The sequence below is a fragment of the Protopterus annectens genome, chromosome 5.part1, assembly GCF_019279795.1.
Source record: "Protopterus annectens isolate FY-2018-M chromosome 5.part1, PAN1.0, whole genome shotgun sequence".
Taxonomy (NCBI): domain Eukaryota; kingdom Metazoa; phylum Chordata; order Ceratodontiformes; family Protopteridae; genus Protopterus; species Protopterus annectens.
The window spans coordinates 710,132,602-710,149,749 of NC_056736.1; the positions used below are offsets into that span (position 1 = coordinate 710,132,602).

A 17,148-nucleotide genomic window follows, 5' to 3' on the forward strand; every position below is an offset into this window, starting at 1 on the left:
GTGTCCGTTTGTCAGCTGTGTACCTTTGAGCAGATCAGTTAGAAGACAGTGCTCCTGGGTCACCCTGAAAAGACAAACTTAGGTTTACATAGTAGTAAAATGAAAAAGAAAGAAAAAACATTTATAGGTAAAAGTTAGGTTGTGTGTTATATTAGTATTTATATTTTGGTTGCCAGATTGTCTGACTAATGTTCAGTAAAGGCCTATGGAAAAATTGTGGCTTTCTGGCAAATTAGTGGCAAATCACTGAAGATTGAAGTTAGAAAATAATGACAGACAATTGAGTTCCAGACTTCATATACTTCAGAAAATGCATGCTAATGCAAAACCTGTTATTCTATTAACTTTATAAGTTTGTAGGAGCAATAGTTAAAAATTGTCCCTATTTTTGGGCCTTTGTCCCACTTTTATTTATGGCTTTGCCCAGATTTCTTGCTCTAAGAGCTTGAGAGGTATGGTGCATATGTGTGTGTGCGTGTATGTATGTGTATATATATATATATATATATATATATATATATATATATATATATATATATATAGATATACGTACGTATAATATATCTGTTCATTTGTTTTAGTCAATTGTAACTGAGGTCACCATCTGTTTTGTTAAGACTTTGGTTGACTAAGTAGATGGTCAGCAGCTGTGCAAGATTACAACAGTAGCATGGTTGTGGAATATGTCCTTCCCATGTATTGTTCAATCTTAGAATTAGAATACTTAATTAGCAGGGGGTTGGGGAAGGAAAAACATATTTTTGTTATGCATGGTCCCAGGTGAAACCTTTGAGCATGTATTATAGTTTAATTTTTTTCTGATATTTTGTGGTTGATGTTTCCCTTGCCTGCTGAAGTTTAGACTAGTGTGTGTGTGTGTGTGTGTGTTTGTGTGTTTGTGTATGTGTGTGTGTGTGTATATATATATATATATATATATATATATGTGTGTATGTATATGTGTATATATATATATATATATATATATATATATATGTGTGTGTGTGTGTGTGTGTGTATATATATATATATATATATATATGTATGTATATGTGTATATATATATATATATATATATGTGTGTGTGTGTGTGTGTGTGTGTGTGTGTATATATATATATATATATATATATATATATATATATATATATATATAATAAAGATATATAGATATGAAGATAGATATAGATATATGCACAGAGAGAGAGAGAGAAAAACCTAACATTTTGTTGAACTAACTAAACATCAACCCAAAATTGATAAACAGCTATTACTCAACTTTAAAATAATTGGTCCAGAAATTATCAGAAAAAAATAAAAGAATATATATGTACTTTGCAGGGAGGCAAGCCCCCCCATTCCCACTAATTATATTTATATATATATATATATATATATATATATATATATATATATATATACCAACTCCGGGAGATTGCCCTTTCTTCAGTGTTGGGCAATCTCCTTGATTGCCAGTGTTCAGTGATCGAACATTTTGAAAAGATGGTAATTCTCAATCAGCTAAGTTTGCTTTTTCACTTGTGAATAAACTGATCTTTCACTAAAGGTTGTGTTCCCATATACAGATTATATATATATATATATATATATATATATATATATATATATATATATATATAATCAATAAAACAATTTTAGAGATACTGGTGAAGCATATATCACTGAAACTGGTTTATCTTGCTATTAAAAATGTATAGAGAAGTAAAAGTTCATTTTTCTCACACCATAGTGCTACTTTATGTAAAATGTTTTTCCATACACCTGGGTATGGTGCTATTCTGTGTGATATTTTTGATATGTATATGAGCCATTGTGTATATTATCATATAAGGTTAATTTATTGTTTGATTAGATGGAGACAAGTTTGAGAATAGTTTTGTTTGGCTAAAATATTCTCAGTGTAAAAACTAATTTTTGATTTTTTTTTTTTGCGGAATCAGGCATGTAAAATTAAGTACGATTCAGTCTTCATTTTGTTTATTTATATGGATGTATTAAATTGTAGTATCTGTCCTTTAAGTAAATATCAAGATGTAAAAGAAAAAGTGGTTATTGATGTCCTTCAAGAATGCAACTGCAGTCATAACATGTGGGTTGTCCTGCCTCAGGCAGCCCTCGGTCGGCCGGATTCCAAAGTCTGGGTCCGACGTCGGCTGATGTCGCATTTCTCTCCGACGTCAGAGCGGCTGGAGTACATAAGCATCAGCCAACGCCATTTTCCCCAGTCTTTCTTGCCGCGCGGTGCCCGAAGCAGAAGCGGTTCGCAAGTGCCGGTCGGTCAGCTCCTGTATTCTACGATACCGAAGTCATCAAAAAAGCTAAGTACCCCGTTGGGGACCTTTTCTTGCCTCAGCCGATGTCAGAAATTACTGAAAAAGTTAACAATTGTCTTTCTTGTGGTAAACAAATACCTCATAAGGATTTCCACTCTTACTGCCTCCCTTGCCTGGGCCCAGACCACGGCCCTCGGCCTGTGTAGCCTGTGCTCGCTTCAACAAGCGCACTCTCAGGCACCGGGCGGAGTTCGCTGAAGATTTTTTCGGCGATAAATTTGCTTACACCATGCCGTCGGATCTTCCGACATCGCAAACTCCCAAAAAGCGAAAAGACCGGGACCGACATCCTCGGCCCGCGTCTACCACCGACTCCACGCTAAAACCTAGCGCGAGTGCTCCGGTTCCCTCTGAGACGGTCTCTCCACTGCTCCGAACCGAAGACACCGCATTACCGATTACTCCGATTCCAGATATTACTCCGACGCCAGTTATAGACTTTCCTCCAGATACCGAAACCGAGGAAATGCCCGAGACCATTGCTGTAGACAAGGTCACTCCTGCACGTGGAGCTGCCAGGCCCCCTATGGCCATGTCTATTAAGGCCTACACTAGGGCTAAGGCAGCCAGCAAAACAAAGCATATTGCTTCCAAATCCTTACCTCAGCCGACTCCGGAGACACAAATTATGTCCATGGCTGCTGATTTAATTTCCATGATCAGAGGTTCACAGGCCCATCCTGAGAGAGCATCCCAGCCTCCTCCTGATAAAAGGCCCCGGGTTGAACCCTCTGACCCTTCTCCTTCAGATGAAGATTCTGAGGGCTCTGTCCACTCCGATAGCCAGGAAGAGCTCTTCCAGACCTATGAGGACTCGGATGCAGAAGATTCCATACCTTCGGCCTCCCCTCCTGAGGATATTTCTTTTGGGGAAGTTCTGCACACCATGAGGGAACATTTCAAGTGGCAGGGTCAGGAATATTCTGATTCTAGGAAACGCCTTAGGACTTTCCTTAAAAAGCCTCAGCACAGGCCCTTAGCTATTCCTCCTGTACTTGATGTTCTGGATGATTTGTATTCTGATTCTAGTGCTACCCCTGATTCTCTTCCTCCTGCTCCAGCCAAGCCAGACAGGTATTACAGGGTCCCAGAAACTCATTCCCATTTATTCAGGGCCCATACTGCTGATTTGGAAACTATTTCACAGGGGTCTAAAGGAGTTTCAGCCTCCACCTCAAAAAAATCCTTTGCCCTCCAACAGGGAAGCAAGGTCATTAGAGAGATGGGGTAAAAAGGTTTACACATCCACTACCTTATCTATGAGAGCTTTAAATTGCCTTTTTCATATGTTCCAATGTCAGGATTATCTCTTAGAAGATTTACAAAAAACATTAGCTTCTCCTGATCCTTTAGACAGGAAGACTTTGCAGGAAGCTGTACATAACACTCAGCAAGTAAGCAATCACTTCCTGCAGTGTGGATATGATGCACTGGAAGCTTCATGTAGGGCAGCTATGACAGGGGCAGTGATGTAGACATGCTTGGTTAAAAGATCAACCTCTACCAGATCATGTAAAAGCAAAACTTCTGGATGCACCTTTGGAAAAGAACAAGCTTTTTGGTGCAAATGCTAAGGATGTGTTAAAGACCATCGAAGAAAAAGCAAAATCAGTTCAGACTTTGAAAGATTTCCTCCAGGTTCAACCCCCCAGATTCAGTAGGAATTGGCCTTCAAAAAACTGGTCCTTTCCTAATCCAGAAAAGTTTCAAAGGGGTAAGAACAGGCGTGGCGAGGAAGAGGCCAATACAGAGGCCCTTACAGGGGACGACAATGGCAGCCAGGAAACCAAAGAAGTGACGCAGGGGTTTCACCTGCCCAACAACCACAAACTCAATGACTTTCCTCTACTACCGCCTACCAGGGAACAACTAGAAGCTCCCTTGGAAATTATCTCTGTTTGCAGAAAATTGGCACAGACTGACAAAGGAGAAATGGATTTTGGACATTATAGACCGAGGGTACAGGTTTCATTTTCATACCTTACCAAGAAAACATGGCATGCCAAATCTACCACAACATCAAAGGGCAGAGGCTATCAAGCAAATCACTCTGCTGGCTCGAATGAAAGCAATAGAAAGAGTTCCACAACAAGAACAAGAACAGGGGTTTTACTCAAGACTGTTCCTTGTTCCAAGAAAAGAATCTCAATGGAGACCAATACTGGACTTGTCCGCATTAAACACCTTTCTCATAGTACCAAAGTTCAAAATGCTGACTCTACAGCAACTCCTTCCCATGCTGGGCAAGGAGTCGTGGCTGATTACTCTGGACCTCAAGGAGGCATACCTGCATGTCCCTATCAGACACAGCTGCAGAAGATACCTCAGATTTCTTGCAGGGCCAGAGCATTATCAATTCTCAGCATTGCCATTTGGCTTATCTACTGCGCCCAGAGTATTTACAAAATGCCTGGCTTCAGTAATTGCTCATTGCAGGCTCCAGGGTATACAAATTTACCCGTACATGGACGACTGCCTCATACAAGCGGACGACAAATTGATGTTGACAAAAAACCTGGATTATGTCACACGATTACTTCAAGCTCTGAGATACACAGTCAACTTCCAAAAGTCAAGACTGCAGCCATCCCAGCAAATAATCTTCTTAGGAGCCAAACTAGACACAGCCTCTCAGATGGCTTACCTGACAGAAGACAAGCAAGGGAAGTTAACTCAATACTTCAAAGGTTTAGCAAAACTCACCCAGATGACTCCAAGGAGATTCCTACAGGCCCTGGGTTACATGGCATCCTGCATTCTCCTGGTTCCATTAGCAAGACTACACATGAGAAAGCTTCAATGGTACCTAAAAAGCATTTGGTCTCAACACAGCAACAACTTGGAGACAATCATTCCACTCATTCCATGCCTACAAAAGGAATTCCTATGGTGGGCCTCGGTGAGCCAGGAAAACACAGGTATGTCATTCATAAAACCACAGATAACACAGACCATGACTACAGATGCCTCAGACCTTGGATGAGGGGCGCACATGGAAGGCAGGTGTATACAAGGACAATGGTCTCCAAAGGAAACACATCTGCATATAAACCAAAAGGAAATGCTGGCAGTAATGCATGCTATCGAGGCTTTTCAACACCAACTCCAGCAAGGCCATTTAATGATACGGACAGACAACACCACTGTGATGTGGTACATAAACAAGCAGGGGGGCACCCACTCTTACCCCATTTGCAGACTGACAATGCAGCTTTGGGAGAAGTCACTGAGTCTAAACATCCAATTACAATCCCAGTTTGTTACAGGTAAAGACAATGTGTTGGCGGACAGCCTAAGCAGGAATTTCACAGATCCACACCAGTGGAGGTTACATCCGAAGGCTTTCAGACAACTCACTTCGACATGGGGCAAGCCAGAAGTGGACCTATTTGCCTCTCACCTCAATCATCTTTTACCAAAATTTTGCACAAGGACATACCATCCAAAGGCTTGGAAAATAGATGCCCTTTTATTCAACTGGAACTCCCTAGCAATCTATGCATTCCCACCTCTGCCACTGATGACCTCAGTATTACTAAAGATCAAAGCAGAGAAGCCCAAGGGAATCATAATAGCTCCGGATTGGCCAAGACAACACTGGTACCCACTACTACGGAGCATATGTCACACCAGGAGGTGGGCCCTCCCTCAGTGGCCTCTACTTTTGACTCAACACAATTTCGAAACACTGCATCCAAACCTTCAGACACTGCAGCTAACAGCCTGGGAGATCCCATAAATAACTTCAGCTTATCTCTCTCCAAGGAAGTTCAGCAGATACTAAAAGAGGCTCGAAGACCATCCACCAGAAAGGTTTACTTAGCAAAGTGGAAAAGATTCAGCAATTGGAATACCAGCAAGGGACATGATGCATCATTACTGAACATCCCACTCATCTTGGAATATTTGGCAGATATGTTGCAGAGCGGCCTCTCATATTCTTCAATAAAGATCCATGCATCTGCTATTTCAGCTAGATACAACACTGATCCTCCTGTTTTCTCTCACCCTTTACTAAGACAATTCCTCAGGGGAATCAAGAACATTAAGCCACCAAGAAAGGCCCCAGTGCCAGCCTGGGACCTCAATTTTGTCTTAGAAAAACTGACTCTACCTCCTTTTGAGCCAGCAGCTTCAGTTGACTTGCAATTTCTCTCATGGAAAACAGCTTTCCTGTTGGCAATTACCTCAGCAAGAAGGGTTTCGGAGCTACAGGCCCTAATGGCAATACCACCCTTTATTATTTTCCACAGAGACAGGGTTTCATTAAGGACCAACCCTACTTTTATGCCAAAGGTGGTATCTAGGGTTTCTCTAAATCAGGCCATTCATCTGCCTGCTTTCTTCCCCAATCCTGAGAATAAGGGGGAAAGACTTTTGCATTCCTTGGACATTTATAGACAACTTTGATACTACCTGGACAGAACCAAGGCCAGTAGGAAGTCTGAACAGCTTTTTGTAGCTTACGCCCCTGCAGTCCAAGGAAAAGCAATTTCAAAACAGACTATTTCTAAATGGATTGGACATTGCATCAGATTCTGTTATTCCTTTCATGGGAAGACTGTTCCAGCCTATGTCAGACCACATTCCACCAGAGCTACAGCCACCTCTACAGCTTTTTTAAGAGGGGTGCCTACAAAGGACATTCTAGAAGCTGCTACATGGAGCTCCGTGCATACATTCTCCAAACACTACAATCTCCCTCTATATTCCAGATCCAGAGCAGGCTTTGCTTCGGCAGTCCTGCAGGGTTTGATTGCCACACCATCTTTTTCCTAGAGCATTCCTCCTCCCCCAGCTAAGCTATGGTATTCTACCCACATGTTATGACTGCAGTTGCATTCTTGAAGGACATAGTACAGTTTTGTACCTACCATAAATGTAGATGTCCGATAGACATGCAACTGCAGTCAGGTTTTCCCTCCCTCCATACCCCTCTATGCCTAGGGTCCACTCCTATCCCCCTTACTCTTAGCTGGGGATATCTGTTATGGTGTATTTGTTTTATTGCTCATGTATTTGTTTGGAATCCTGTTTTTGTCTTCCAATTTGATTACAGCCTTCCTTGGAGGGCACCTGGCATCTGGGGCAAGAAACACTATAGAAAATGGCGTTGGCTGATGCTTATGTACTCCAGCCGCTCTGACATCGGAGAGAAATGCGACATCAGCCGACGTCGGACCCAGACTTTGGAATCCGGCCGACCGAGGGCTGCCTGAGGCAGGACAACCCACATGTTATGACTGCAGTTGCATGTCTATCGGACATCTACATTTATGGTAGGTACAAAACTGTACTGTAAAGATGATGAGGGGGCAGGTTGTTCAGTAAATATTAAAACAGAATGCAGGACGTTTGAAGTCTAATTGTCGCATGAGGGGTATAATGGGAACCCTACTGAGTAGGCTTGAAAGTTGTATAAGAAGATGGATCTGACTAAAGATTGCACCGTAGTTCTGAAGATGGGAATGACATTTTGGAATTTAATCCAAGGAATGTAAAGCTGCTGCCATAACTAGAAAAAGAATGGGAAGACTGACAAAGAGAATGACCCGTTTGGAGCTGGTTAAATATTTTTAATGATGTATGCAGCCAAGTCATAGTTATTTATTTATTTATTGGGGGGGGGGGGCTAGGCTTGGTAATGGTATGCACACTGCTTGTCTAGTACTTGCCTATGAACATGTAAAATGAGATGAACGCTTTGCACTCTGAACACCGAATGGGACGGTGAAAACAAATATATTTATTTATTTTTTTATTTGTGCTTATTAACCAGGTTGGAACAATAATTCCCATGGACCATTTTCAGTCTTGGTGCAGAAGTACTGTCTCAAGAAGTTTTAAAAAATCAATAATGCAGAGACTAAAGTAGGAAAACAAGGGTGTTAGAAAATGGGTGAGGCTTTTTGAATCCCACTTATTTTCCACACAGCTGACTATCAGCTAGCCACTAACTGTGTCCTTATTCACTGCCTCTGCCCATTACTCCTTTACTTTCTCGGACTTTCTCTGATAAAGGTTGGGGCAGTGAGGAGTTTGAAGTGTCCCAGGATAACATCATGCTGCTGCCATGTGGTTTTCTGCTTGTAGTCTGCATTTCTGCAGGTGCCCAACAGCATTTTGAGACTGGAGTATCCAAATGGCAATCAGTGGTGACCCGCCACTGACTTCCCCAAAGGGCTGATCTCAGCAAACAGTCTCACCCAGCCTTGTTGTACTCAGTGGTAGTTTTCCCAGTCTCCACCAGGGAAATCATCACCACATTGTGTGCCCTGGATGCACACCTCTCTCCTCGTCCTTCCACAGGTGGGTGCTCCCATCCACCCCAGCCAGTGTCTCGGACACCTGAGATGCCAGTCAAACCCAGATTGCCTCTGCCATCTTCAGGGCTTTATCTGTCTACACAACTGTGCTGGCTAGCTTGCTGTTTTGGTAGTCTGAAACAGTTGCATCTGACAGCTTTCGTAAGTCGATCCCTTAGACCTTGCGGAAGTTTGGAGAGGGGGTGCTGCTTTTGAGGAATTTGGGAGGTACTTTCCAAAGTTTTGGAGCTAGACTGGAAAAGCTGTACTCACTGTAATAGTTTATAATGAGTTGCTCAAAGTAATGGGGTACTGAACGTATGGTAGGTGTAGTAGTAGTGTTGACTTGATGATTGTGAGCCAGTTGGTGAGGAAGGGGAAATATTTAATTTTAATGAGTTCTTTGTTAGGGAACCAACGAGTAGACCGAACATTTGCTGAATGGGTAGCCATTTGGCATTTGGAAGTTAACATTATTGTTTGGCAGGATGACAAACTGATAGATCATGTTTGGCATTGCTTTGAGAGAAGTAACAGTTCCTGGAAGCAGCTGTATTGATGGGGAGGTCATATTTCAGTTTGTGTAAGAAAAATACTTTTGCCACTGCTTGTCTGCCCTAGGAATAGGAGATGAGAATAATTCTCCAAGCCTAGAGCAGCTTTTTTTTTTTTGCCTTCATAGCTTTTATTTGTCACTGAAAGTTAAGGATTGGGTCTAGCCATAAGCCAAGTACCGGAATGGTGTATTTCTTTGTATAATTTTATGGTTTCTGATTTGGATTAGTCAGTTTCTGGGATGCAGGAGAGTTTTTGCTTTGCTTCAAAAAGCATAGCTTTAGGTTATGTGTGTGTGTGTGTGTGTGTGTGTGTGTGTGTGTGTGTGTGTGTGTGTGTGTGTGTGTGTGTGTGTGTGTGTGTGTGTTAAAAATGTGTATAGAACTTATTATAAGGGATAATTGCATAACACCCTGCCATTCAACGAAAGCTCAGACTATGGGTAGACCCACTACTTGGATCCATGGTACTATGCCAATCCTGAATTTTAGTTTTGAACTCCTATAGTTTGCTGTATGTGAACCAAAGTATATGTTTAATAAAGTTAGTATATTTTCCAGCCTTATGTAGGTGATTATAGAGGTCTGTATAGCTCAGTTTCTTATTTCTGATAGTTATATCAGCCTAGGTTAGAGTTCATGTGTACATTAGCACATTACATGGATGTCAGCACTGTGTTGTTGTTCATTTTGCAACATTTTGAATGTTTCTTTTTTTTTTTTCTCTCTTTTTGTTTTTGAATGAGGACATACCTAAAAAGGGTCTTTTGGACCAGTTCAGTCACCACTAACAAATGTAACATCAATAAATCAACCTCACCCCGCTGATATGTTTTTGAGGATTCCCTGCTAGTGACAGAATCTCACACCCTCCCACTGAGGAAGGCAAGCTGGCATAATTTCCTGGAATTGCCCTCTTCCCCATGTTGTTGTTGTTGTGTCTTTTGGCTTTTCCCGGGTAGGGGTCGCCACAGCGGAACTCCGGTCCACTAATGATTAGCAGTAGATTTTTACGTGCCGAGTTGCCGGTCCTGACGCACAACCTTCAACGAAGGTATGCCCATTCACACGTCTCCACACAGAAGACGCTCTAGCTGAGAATCAAACTGGACACGTCTTACTGTGAGGCGACAACGCTACCGCAGCACCACCACCGCATGCCCTCTTCCCCATGCCGAGTGTTTTTTCCATTGTTCAGTTTTGCTGCTTGAAGCGTTTGCTTGGAGGGCCTTGCTTCATAACCCAATATAATGAAATGCAACATTTTTGAGTTTTTAGAATCCTGTACGTTGTTTCCCCTAAAATATGGTGCTTTATTAGTGATTGTTTTACTGCTAAGTGTCACAGTGTGAGAGCCAGTTTTCTCTTGGCTTGCATAGGTTCATAGGTAAGTACTAGGCTAGCTGCCCTTGCGGGCTATTTTAAACCTAATCAGTTTCCCTTTTTGAGCTCAGAGTAACCTATCCCATTTGGTTATAGATTGGCCTTACCCATCCCATGGTCGATAATTGCATATTATCATATAAGCCATCATAAACATGTAACAACTTCAAGTGCAGGGAAGCTGTGTGCTTCCTGCTTGGAAGTAATTGCTGTGATTTAATGCAAGAAAATGCAGCATTACACAATCTGCTTGTGAGAATCGAGTGAAAACATATGTACTTGTAATAGGGCAGACTGATATGGAAAGTGATCTAGTGACTGACCACTGCTAGGTTGTACGTTGTGAATGTCTGTGTTGGAAACCAGCATGCTGCTGGGGTGCATTGTCAGGAAATGGATTGCGGAGTTGCTGATGTCATCACCCTTCTGTTGTAGTGGCCATTTGTAAATGTATTTTGTCCATTGCTGGTAGGCCATGAAGGGCAGTTTGGACTAAAATGGTAAGAGTCTTGCAATGCCATGTGCCACAATGGTGAAGGCAGGGATTATGGCCCCAGGGTATCTCATAAACACAGACTGATTATAAAGAGCATACAGGGACCCATTATGCCCACTGCTTATTGGATAAGCTTATCCATCCCTTCCATTGCCCTTGTGAAAACTGTCATACTCCTGTTTTGCGTAGTTTGATTTATGAAGAAAGCTTTAAGATAGATGGATCATATATATATATCTATATATATATATATATCTATATATATATATATATATATATATATATATATATATATATATGTGTGTGTGTGTGTGTACACTGTCAAGAAGCATTTATTCAAGAGGAAGAACAGGAATGGGTGGGTGGTGGAAGGTGATTGTTCATGGTGGACGTAACCATCTTGGTAAAGAAGCATTTCTTTATAGAACCATTACCAGCTACTATCATTGGGCATAGTCAGCCATGTATAGGTGTAGTCTTAACTTCAGCAGTGCTGTCACAACTGGCTATAATTTTAACATACACGATCAGGTTGAAACTGTATTTTAATATGTTTAGATTCAGATACAGAGAAACGGTTTAAAATCCTTCACTGTCTGTATAAGTACCAAAGTAAAACTTAAGATTCTTCTATGAAATTTAGTTTTGAATGTAAACTTTTTAAAGTCTGTACTTCTATACTTCAGGTTTATTCTGTGATTCTTAGCAGTCTATCAAACAGCCAGTGTCTTTTGTGTCTTTTTAATTTTGGAGTGACCCTATTTTACCATTTGAGTCTTTTCATGTCAGATAGTAAAAACTAACTTTTATCTCTAATTTTGATCTATGCTTGCTTTGTATACCAGTTTATGCTTTTCTGCTAAAGTGCAACTTGTCTGCAATTAGCACATGGGATAGGCTATTGGCTGTTAAGGAGCTGTTTGATCTAGACCTGGGTTTGATTCCCTCAGCTTTCATTTACCTAAGCAGGCTGAGTCTGAAAAAAAGATGATGTGGATCAGTGCTTTTCTCTGTTTAACAAATTTAAATAAAATAGTAAATAACTCAATGTCTATAAAATAAATTTCAGATTTTTATCTTGTAAACAACATTCTGCAGTCATACTAAAACTTAAGTTGTGGTCTTCTTTAGTTCCCCCAAGTACTTTGTGTTACGACTGCAGATTAGTAGTTAGCATTACATTAGTCACAACGTTGTTAGTGATCATTATTTCAGGGCTAAACAAATACATCTGTAAAGCTTATAAGAACAGTGGATGTTTAATTTATACAGGAAGAGACAGTTTGACCCCTCCTCAAGTTCACAGGTGATTACCTTGCTAATGGCATGAGAGCCTTTACAAGCCTAGCCAATTATTCCTAGGATATGATGGTATTATATCTTAATACCCCAGATATGGAATGAGGTAGTGCCAGGGTAGTGGGTGTTTGGGTGTTGGAGCCCCGAGTCATTTTACAGACTGCCTCTGTACAGAATAAGGCTTTTAGTTGGTCTGCATAAGACATGTCTATTTTAGTAGAAACCTCTGGGGTCACTCCAGTTTGTGTAAGTGTCTGGTTAGGTACATGCAGAACGGAGCATTGTACTCCATTATGGGCCTGCTGAGGGCCGAGAACAGTGGCACTATTACTTCCTTTGATCTTGATACCATGCCTTTACTTGTAAGTTGAGCCAAACAGAAGGATTTCCTCACTACCATAGCTTCCTGGTCAAAGTTTAGGTTACTATCTATCTGTCACCACTGGGTCTACTTTTAGGGGTGTGCTATCAATATTATAATTTGCAGGGATGTCTTGATTTATCGAAGGGTATGATTACGTATTTTTTAGCATTTAATTTCAGACTATGGTTTTGGTACTAGCCGTTTTGTCATTTTTAGGCCTGTTTGTAGGATGTCAACATGATTTGGGGATTCAGTGATTGCTTTCAGCTTACAATCCGCAAACTTGGAGAACCAGAGGCCCCCAACATTGGCTTTCACTTCAGACAAGTATATACCAAACAGGAGGGGCCCCATTACTAGGCCGTGTGGGACACTGGTAAGTGAATTCACCTATCCAGACAACAGTGAGTCTGTTGGCTATCCATCTGATGATGTAAAGGTTTAAGTTTATTTATGTTCCCTTAATGGGGGATTGTGTAAAATGCTTTGGCCAGGTCTAGATAAGCAGTGTGTACCATTTTTCCTCGAAGTCCAACATATTCAGCAGGCAAGACCTCCCTTTGACAAAACCAAATTGAATCTGGTCCAGTGTTTGGAGAGTTCCTATGTTATTGATCAGGTTCATGATAATTCTCTCCATGGCCTGGCAGATAAGACTGGTCAAGCTTATGGGTCTGTAGTTCCCTGGGTCAGTTGATGGGCCCCTTTTGTGTAGAGGGGTGACTGTTTCAGTTCACCATTCCTCTGGGACAAAGCCTGTCCAGAGGCTGTGGTTGAAGAGAGTTTCTAGTGGCCCTGGTAGTCTGTTTTAAGCCATTTAAGAAACATCCTGGAATGTTGTTGGGATCCATGGAAGCTGTGTTTTTGGCTGTAGAAAGAGCAGTAAGGACCTCTTCCCTCATAATGACTGGTAGGGGGATGGTTGTGGGCATTTCTTTGGTGTGGTAGGAGGTGAAGGGGGAAAGTTTGAACTAAACATGTCAGCCAGTAGGGTTGCTATAGTTTCAAGCTGTGTATAAGTGTTGCCGTTCATGATTAACTCAACACATTGCTGAGCATTTCCCTTGAGGTTACAGACATAATAAAAAAAAAGCCTTATGGTTATCTTTCACCTGAAAAGCTATCTTTGCTTCATAATTTGCTTTGCCAGATTTGACCAGCTCTCTAATTTATTTGTTTAGACTGGTGAGTGGCTTTTTGCACTGTTTTGTCTGTTACTTTTTGGCTTTGGAGAGGATTTTTTTTCCTTTCGTTAAATGGCCTGTTTATGCTAGGGGTTCACCAGAGCGGTTTATTTTTTGCCGGTAATCATAGGTTTGACTCAAACAGGTACTGCCTCCTATATGCAGCTATGAATGTGGTTGTACAATGCTTTTGTGTACAGCTCAGAGTAGGTGTTGGTGTCATCTGGGTTCAGAGGGGCTTGGAAGTTTATTAAGCTGTCTGAGGTAATTGACTTTAGCAACATTCTTAAAAGGTTTGGAGTTTGATGGGGGTTCTAGGTTAGTTTTAATACCAAAGGAGATCATTTTGTGGTCAAGTCTTACCAGGGAGGAGTTGCTACACGGGCAGGAACAACATACCCCAATTGTTCATGAGTAATAGTTCTATGATATTTGTACCTCTAGTTGGGAAGCTAACTAGTTGCTCCAGGATGTTTTCATTAGTGAAGTTCAGAGACCTCTGAGCAAGTGAATTATGGTTTGTACAAGCCCCCCATTTTATGGAGCGGTAGTTGAAGTCACCCATAAGTAAGGTGTAAGGCAGAATGTTAAGAGATTCCAGTAGGTTTAGGTTTGAGGTATGGTTTCCCATACTTGTGTTAGGGGATCTGTAGCTAGAAAGGATATGATAGGGGGTTGCACCTGTGGTTAGTTGGACATGGAGCAGCTTAAGCGAGTCATGTTGTTGGACTAGTCTAGCAGTGTACTTGTCCTTTATGAACACTGAGACATCTCCTCCCTTTGTTTTATCCTGAGCTGAAGGGAATTGAAATGTTTGAAAGGCATTGTAGTCTTTATTAGCTGGGGTGCTTTTTGTGGTTCTGAACCATATTTCTGTGACTGCACATATGTCTACGTTCACTAGGGTAAAGAGTGCTTCCAGGGAGTGCACTTTTTTATTTAAACTCACCAGCAGCACCTTTAGGTAGTCGTGAGTGACTTTTGTTATGTTGGAGGGTTTAACAACTGGAGGGGTGGGGTTGATATCTTCTAATGATACATCATCATTATCCCCATTTTTTCTACATGGGGCTGGGGTTTTCATCAACTGCTGCACTTCCCTAGATTCAGTGCCACACTCCTTCCTTCTTAGATAGTCGCGCCTGACTGTCTCACCTCTTGGCTGGATGTCCTCATTTCCTCTTGCCTTCATCACATTTCTCCCAAATCGTCTTCACCAAGTTGTCTTCTGCTGTCTTGCACATGTACCTAAATTACCATAAATCTATTCTTTTTTACCTTTTCTGGAATTGATGCTCCTTTAGCTTCTGCTCTGATGTAATTTCAACTGTCTTACAATGTGTATTTTATCACCCATCTCAGGTACTTCATTTCCATCACCTCTAGCTTCCTCAACTGCTCTGCTTTCACTTCCAAGATTTCTGTTGATCACATGACTGTTTTGTAAACCTTACTGTTCTTTGGGGTTGTTTCACACACTAACACTAACACACTGTGCCAGTTGTCCAGAGCCCAGAGCCCCTCTGATTCTAGCTTTGTCCTCCTCAGTCAGACTTTTCTTCTCCTCAACCCCATCTCCCAGATACTTGCTAGCATGTTGGACTATTTTCTATCTTCTATCTCAGTTTTCATCTTTTCCTGATTTCCCCCATTTGCTGCCATCTTATCTGTAGTCCGCTTCATCCTGTGTATGCCTTTTTACATTTCATTCCGCTGCCCTTGGCTGAAGTTCCTATTCAGATTCTGCCTGTCATGCCACATTTGTTTGCATAAAGCAACTTTGTGAATCTGTTTCCTCTGACCTGTTTGCTAATGTAGTCCAGCACCAATATGAACAGCAGTGGGCTCAGGGCTGAACCCTGATAACGCCCATTCCCAGCGGGAATCCTTCTGTGAGACCGACCACTATGCGTACTTGTGTCATGGTGTCCTTGTACTTGCTTTGAACTAATTCTACCAGTGATTCCAGGATTTTGACATAAGCTGCCCTAATCAGCGTTCTTGAGGCCTTGTGATATGCTTTCTCCAAGTCTAGAACAGAGTGCTCCCTAGAAAACCAGATGAAGTTAAATCAGACAAGAGATAATGAGGACAAATTGAAAATAATTTTTATACATGGATTTTTGTTTTCAGCCACAAGTTTAAAGGCATATGTCCATTTGATATTTGTAATTGCTATTGCTATAGTCTATTTGCCACCAGGATTCTCTAAGGAGTACCCAAATCTATTTATCTTCTCTAACATTTCAACACCTCATATTGAGCATTTGATTGATTTCTACAAAGTGAATTTATGTTGTATAAATGTCCAGAAATCCTTATCTGAGATTTTTTATTTTTTGTGTAATAACTTAAAACTAAAATGTTGTGGCTGCTTTATTTCACTTTTGGACTGTTCCTACTTATCTGACAGCTTTTGGAGACGCATGTCCTAATGTGCTTCCATCCAGCTTTTGCCTCACTGAAAATGTCTGCTGTTCGATGTCCCAGTAACATATTGCAATCTACAGTTAAAATAAATGTCATGTTTCATCACTGCCCTCCAGTCTACTCCTAGTCTCTTTGTAAATATTATTTTGGCCCCACAGTCGTTAGTGCTACATTATGTATCTGGCTATCTAATAATCAACTCATTCTTAACCCTAAAAGGACAAAGCTCCTCCTTTTCCTTCCAAAATTCCTCTACCACTTGAAATCATCATTTGCCATCTCCTCACTAAATAACATGTTCATTACCCCTGAAACGAATACTAAGCTCCTTGGTCTGATCGTAGATGATCAGCTAAAATTTGATGTACGTGTACATCACTTATTAAGAAAACTCACAAAAAAGGTTAGTTTATTGTACAGAAATATGTGGTTCCTCACCCCTGACTCTAGAATCTCACTCACCCATGCCTACCTCCGTGTTAATCTCTTTTATGGCTCACAAATCCTAACTAATATACAGTCTTCTCTTCTTTTCAAATTGGAGTCTATCTACGATAAAGTAGCCAGATTTGCTGCTAACATGTCTTTTAAAATATCTTCATCGTCTAGCTGTGAGGACACTTGGCTGGCTAGAATTTTCTAATCAACTCTTATTTTCTCAACTTCTAGTTATTTATTCTATCCTGAATAAGCCCTCCACTTGCCCTATTATCTCTGTTCTTATATCCTCCTCTGTCTCTCAGAAGCTCTGATCAACACCTACGACAAATCTACAAACCT

General features: G+C 41.1%; 1 protein-coding gene across 2 annotated transcripts in view; it reads left to right on the plus strand.

Moving 5' to 3' along the window:
* INTS4 (integrator complex subunit 4) overlaps positions 1 to 17,148 on the plus strand; it is a 1,189,969-nt gene that overhangs the window by 154,961 nt on the left and 1,017,860 nt on the right. The gene's annotated exons all lie outside the window — the stretch shown is intronic.